Source organism: Trichechus manatus, unplaced genomic scaffold (assembly GCF_000243295.1).
Source record: "Trichechus manatus latirostris isolate Lorelei unplaced genomic scaffold, TriManLat1.0 scaffold00228, whole genome shotgun sequence".
NCBI lineage: Eukaryota > Metazoa > Chordata > Mammalia > Sirenia > Trichechidae > Trichechus > Trichechus manatus.
In genome coordinates, this window is record NW_004444164.1 from 2,679,456 (window position 1) to 2,686,130 (window position 6,675).

Here is a 6,675-nt window from a genome sequence, read left to right on the forward strand (position 1 = left end):
TCTTATCAATTGATACAGAAAAGGCATTTGACAAAGTCCAGCACCCATTCATGATAAAAACTCTCAACAAAATAGGAATAGACAGGAAATTCCTCAACATAATAGCATCATCCTAAATGGAGAGTGTTTGAAAGCATTTCCCTTGAGAATGGCAACGAGACAACGATGCCCTTTATCACCACTCATATTCAATATTGTGCTGGAGGTTCTAGCTAGAGCAATTAGGCTAGAAAAATAAATAAAGGACAACCAAATTGGTAGGGAAGAAGTCTAAGTATCTCTATTTGCAGATAATATGATCTTATACACAGAAAACACCAAAGAATCCACAAGAAAACTACTTGAACTAATAGAAGATTTCAGCAAAGTTTCAGGACACAAGATAAACATACAAAAATCAGTTGGATTCCTTTACACCAACACAGAGAACCTCGAAGAGGAAATCAGCAAATCAATACCATTTACAATAGCCCCAAGAAGATAATATACTTAGGAATAAGTCTAACCAGAGACCTGTGCAATGAAAACTACAAGACTGTACTGCAAGAAACCAAAAGAGACCTGCATAAGTGGAAAAACCTTGCTCATGGATAGGAAGACTCAACACTGTGAAATGTCCATTCTACCCAAAGTGATCTACAGATACAGTGCAATCCCAATCCAAATTCCAATGGCATTTTTTAATGAGATGGAAAAAAAAATCACCAACTTCATATGAAAAGAGAAGAGGCTCCTGATAAGTAAAGCATTACTGAAGAAGAAGAACAAAGTGGGAGGCCTCACACTACCTGATTTTAGAAACTTTTATACCACAACAGTAGCTAAAACAGCCTAGTACTTGTACAACAGCAGATACGTAGACCAATGGAACAGAATTGAGAATCCAGACATAAATTTATCCACCTATGAGCAGCTGATATTTGACAAAGCCCCAAAGTCCGTTAATGGGGGAAAAGACAGTGTCTTTAACAAATGGTGCTGGCATAACGGGATATCCATCTGTAAAAAACTGAATCAAGATCGATATCTCACACCATGCACAAAAACTAACTCAAAATGGATCAAAGACTTAAATATAAAGATCATGGGAGAAAAAGTATGGACAACGCTAGGAGCCCCAACACATGGCATAAACAGAATACGAACCATTAATAACAATGCACAAGCACCAGAAGAGAGATTAGGTAACTGGGAGCTCCTAAAAATCAAACACTTATGCTCCTCAAAAGACTTCACCAAAAGAGTCAAACATCAACCTACAGATAGGGAAAAAAAAATTGGCTATGACAAATCCGATCAGCATCTAATCTGTAAAATCTGCAAGATACTGCAAAACCTCAACAACAAAAAGACAAATAACCCAATTAAAAAATGGGCAAAGGATATGACCAGGCACTTCACCAAAGAAGATATTCCACTGGCTAACAGACAAGTGAAAAATGCTCACAATCATTAGCATTAGAGAAATGCAAGTCAAAACTACAGAGACACCATCTCACTCCAACAAAGCTAGCATTAATCCAAAAAACATATAATAATAAATACTGGAGAGGTTTTGGAGAGACTGGAACACTTCTACATTGTTGGTGGGAATGTAAAATGGTACAACCACTTTGGAAATCGATTTGGGGCTTCCCTAAAAAGCTAGAAATAGAAGTACCATACCATCCAGCAATCCTACTCCTTGGAATATATCCTAGAGAAATAAGAGCTGTCACACAAATAGCTATATGCACACCCATGTTCATTGTAGCACTGTTTACAATAGCAAAAAATGGACCTTGGTGACCAACAATGGATGACTGGATAAACTAATTATGGTATATTCACACAGTGGAACACTATGCAACAATAAAGAACAACAGTGAAGCCATGAAACATAACATGGAGGAATCTGGAGGGCATTATGCTGAGTGAATTTAGTTAGTCACCGAAGGACAAATATTGTATAAGACCACTATTATAAGAACTCAAGAAAAGGTTTAAACACAGAAGAAAACATTTTTGATGGTTACGAGGGTGGGGAGGGAGGGTGAGGATTATTCACTAACCAAATAGTAGACAAGAATTATCTTAGATGAAGGGAAGGACTGCACACACTACAGGGGACCTCAGCACAACGAGTCTAAACCAAAGCTAAGAAGTTTCCTGAATACCATCAAACACTTCAAGGGACAGAGTAGCAGGGGCAGGGGTCTAGGGACTGTGCTTTCGGGGGTCATCTAGGTCAATTGGCATAACAAAGTTTATTAAGAAAATGTTCTGTATCCTACTTTTGTGAGTGGTGTCTGGGGTCTTAAAAGCTAGCAAGCAGCCATCTAATATGCATCAGTTGGTCCCAATCACCTGGAGTAAAGGAGAATGAAGAACACCACAGACACAAGGAAAGTATTAGCCCTAGAGACAGGGCCACAAAGACCAGAGGTTGCATCAGCTGGAGACCAGAAGAACTAGATGGTGCCTGGCTACCACCAATGACCGCCCCGACAGAGAACACAACTGATAGTCCCTGATGGAGTGGGGGATGCATGGGATGCAGAACTCAAATTCTAGTAAAAAGACCAGACTTAATAGTCTGACTGAGACCAGAGGAACCACAGAAAGCATGGCCCCCGGACTCTCTGTCAACCCAGAACTAAAACATTTCCCGAGCCAACTCTTCAGACAAAGATTCGACTGGACTGTGGGACATAAAATAATACTTGTGAAGAGTGTGCTTCTTAGCTCAACTAGATACATGAGACTAAATGGGCAGCTTCTGTCCAGAGGTGAGATGAGAATGCAGAAAGGGTTAGTAGCTGGCTCAATGGACACGGGAAAGCAGGGGTGGAAAGGAGGAGTGTGCTGTCACAGTTTAGGGAGAGCCATTAGGGTCACATAACAATGTATGTATAAATTTTTGTATGAGAGACTAACTTGAATTGTAAACTTTCACTTAAACTACAACAATTTAAAAAAAAAACCAACTAAATAAATAGCTTTGTTCAGAACTCAAAAAAAAAAAAAAAAAAAAAAAACAGAGTGAGGATGAGGAAAGTGTGAATGATGTAAGTTTGTCTGCTTTGTGCCTTTCTTGTTTAAAAAGAAATTGAAGAAAGCAAAACCACCTGGAATCTAACGGAGTGAATTTTTAGGGAATATGTAGACTGTCTTTGAGTCAAAACGTCAAGCGGCTTTGTCAAAATGCCTGTGTTAAACAGCCATATCGAACTATCCTGTGCATTCCTGCAAATATAAAAATTTGTTGGTTTTATTAGGAATAGATTTTCTTAACCAAAGTACAGAAATAGGATGTATTACCTAAAATAGAAAATCATTTTAGAATAAACTAAGACCAATAGGTTAAGATTAATCCAGAGTCTGGATCACATAATATATTTAATAAGGGAATAAATGAAATTTCAAAATAATGTTGTAATCATTAGGACTGCTTTGGAAGGTAAAAACCAAAAAAAAAAAAAAGAAAACCCTCTGCCGTCAAGTCGATTCCGACTCATAACGATGCTACAGGACAGAGTAGAACTGCCCCATAGGTTTCCAAGGAGCAGCTGGTAGATCTGAACTACTAATCTTTTGGTTAGCAGCCTGAGCTTTTAACTACTTGGAAGGTAGTGGGTCCCAAAAAATGACGTTATTCAAACATAAACTTAGAGAACATTCTAGGAAAGGATTCTAGTATCACGTGATTTGTTGATCATTTATGACTTCTTCTAAACCCTAAATTCAACAACTATAACGGTAGTGCTTCCGACTCAAACACGTATAAGCATTTCATGAAATTCCATACTGGGTAAGGTTCTATACATAGATTTTGTAGTGAATACCAAGATACTTCTTGAAAAACCTCTCCTACCCATAATTCATTTAACATTTGTCCAAAAACATTTATCGGGTACTTACTTTGTGCCAGGCACTGATGATCATTACTGTTGATATTTTGTGGACTAAGATAGACTAGATTTCCACATAGAATCTGTACTTATTGAGAGACTTAAGCAATGAGCAAATAAATAAATATGAAATGACAACCTGTAATGAGTTCCATAAAGAAAAATAAAGCATAGTGAGGAGTGCACAGTGATAGACAATAATGATGGCTTTTCATAGAGTGAAAGAATTCTTTGAGGAGGAAAATATTTGAGCAGAGACTTGAATGACACAGAGTAAACCATGAGAAGATATGGAGAAAGAGCATTCCAAGAAGAAAGAAAAACTTTGTATAAAGTCCCTAAAAGAGCAAAAAAAAAAAAAAAGAAAGAAAGAAAAAATGATGTGCCTGAGCTACATTAGTAAAACCTGTATAGAAAAAGCAATGTAATTTAGGGAGAAAAAATCAGAGAAGTAGACAGGCAAGAAAATTTAGGGCCTTGAAAAACATGGTAAGGAATTTGGATTTTATTCTAATCATGTAGGGAAGTCTTTGGAAGGTTTGAGTAGGAAAATGATATAATTTATATGTACATTTTAAAAATAACTGGCATGTGAAGAATAGATTGTAGGGGACTAAAAGTGCAAGTAAACAGACAAAAGACTCCACAACCTTATGCAAGAGAAGATTGTGACTTAAACTGGGGTGATGGTTATATTTGGTTTTTATTTTGAAAATAGCTTAAGATTTTTTTCTTCTGGATAGGATATACAGCTATAGGAATAAGAAGAATCAGGAATAAATTCTAGACTTGTGGTTTGAAAAACTAAACAAAGATGGCAACATCTACTGAGGAGTAAACTTCATGAGGAAAGTTTCTTGTTTGCTTGTTTTATTTGGCAAATACAGTGTTAATTAAAACTTCTCTTTCGGATCTGTCAATTTTGAGAAACTTATTAGACTTCAAAGGGAAAAAGTTGAGATGATAGTTGGTTCTATTACTCTAGATCTCAGGAAAGGAGTCAGGGCTGTAATTATAAATTTTGGAGTCCCTAGCTTGTGGATTCCATTCAAACCATGGAACTTGACGAGATTATCTAAAGTGGTAATGTGGGAAGAGTAAAAAATGGAGACAGAATGCTGCAACAGGAAACACTAATAATAGAAACTAAGAAGAAATGACCAATAAGTTACTTAAGACAATAATGAGGAGAGCATGGAATCTTGAGAACCAACTGAGGAAATGAGAGAGTAATCATTATGCAGAAGACACAAGAAATATGGTTAAACTTCCTAGCAGGACTTCTTCTAACTTTCTGGTCAGAAAGAACCCTAGTATAATTAAGCATGTTCACATTGCTTCATATTACAAAGGACCTCATCCATCACTACAATTTGTGAAAATTTATAGTGTCCATTTCCTCAAGACTTTGAATACTAAGATATCTAATTGTTTAGACTCCCTTATTTGATCCATCTTCTGGATTCAGAACTCTTAAACTTTACTGTTGTCTTATTATAAACTTTCACAAATGTTTCTCCTGGCTTGCCCCTTCCAAAGCATATTTTATTATTTTAAAGGAAAAAATTCCACACTATATTAATACACAAGGACATAAAATGAATCCTATCAAAAGTGATGGTACAACGAAATGTTTGAATATCAATGTGGGCGTATTATATCAGTATAGGTTTTTGGTAATGTTGAGTCTCTATGATATTTGAGATTTGGAGAAATTGTTTTGACATTAAAGTAAGGGTGAACTAGAGAGAGAAGACATTAGAGACCAGATAGCATGCTATTTTATTATTCTACATTTATATAGTTGAAGACATGATTTGAGTATGAAGGGGAGGTATGATGTATAGAGAAAGATATACAGCAAGGAGTTGAGAATGCTGGACTGAAATGCAATAGGGAGATTGGAAATAGAGATATGTACCAGTGACCCGCAGGTATAGAAGGAGTGGTTGCAATAGTGAAGAGAGTAAAGGGAAAGGAAAGAAGGATGAATTTCAAACTTGATAATGTCTATATTTAGAGATTAGAGGAGAAAGGTATTTTTTTAAAAAGACTGAGAGGAATGGAAGCAGGAATCATAACAGGGAGAAAGTATTATTGTTAAAGAACACAGATATAGTCACATTTGATTGTTTGAGGTGTATCTTAGGCTGGATTCTCTAGAGGAGCAACACCAGTGAAGAGTATATATTTAAATACACGAAGAGAGAGACTTATTTCAAGGAAATGGCTCATGCAATTGTGGAGGCTGGCAAGTCCCAAATCTGTAGGTCAGGCGTCAGGCTAGAGGCTTCTCCTAACTCACATGGTAACAGGGGCTGATGAACCCAAAATCGGCAGGTCAGATGGTAGGCTGCTGGCTCACATCCCAATAACCAGAGGTTACAGTATGACGAGTCAGATGCAGGACTGAGAGAAGGCAAGCTTTGCCAGAACATCCATATACATTTGATGCAGAACATATCCCCAAGGAAACTCTCCTTTCAACTGATTAGCTGCTCACATCAGATCACAAAATGGAGAATTATTACATAATTTATGCCAAACCACTGAGAATCATGGTCTAGCCAAGTTAACACATAACCTTAACCATCATAGGGGGCAAAGGAAAACTTAGGCCTATTTGTAGCTACGACTGGAGGACTCAATAATTTATTGTCAAAACTGGGACACATTTGAGAGTGAACTGAAAAACCAAACCCATTGCCACTAAGTGATTCCAACTAATAGCAACCCTACAGGAGAGAGTAGAACTGCCCCTTAGGGTTTCCAAAAATGAAATCTT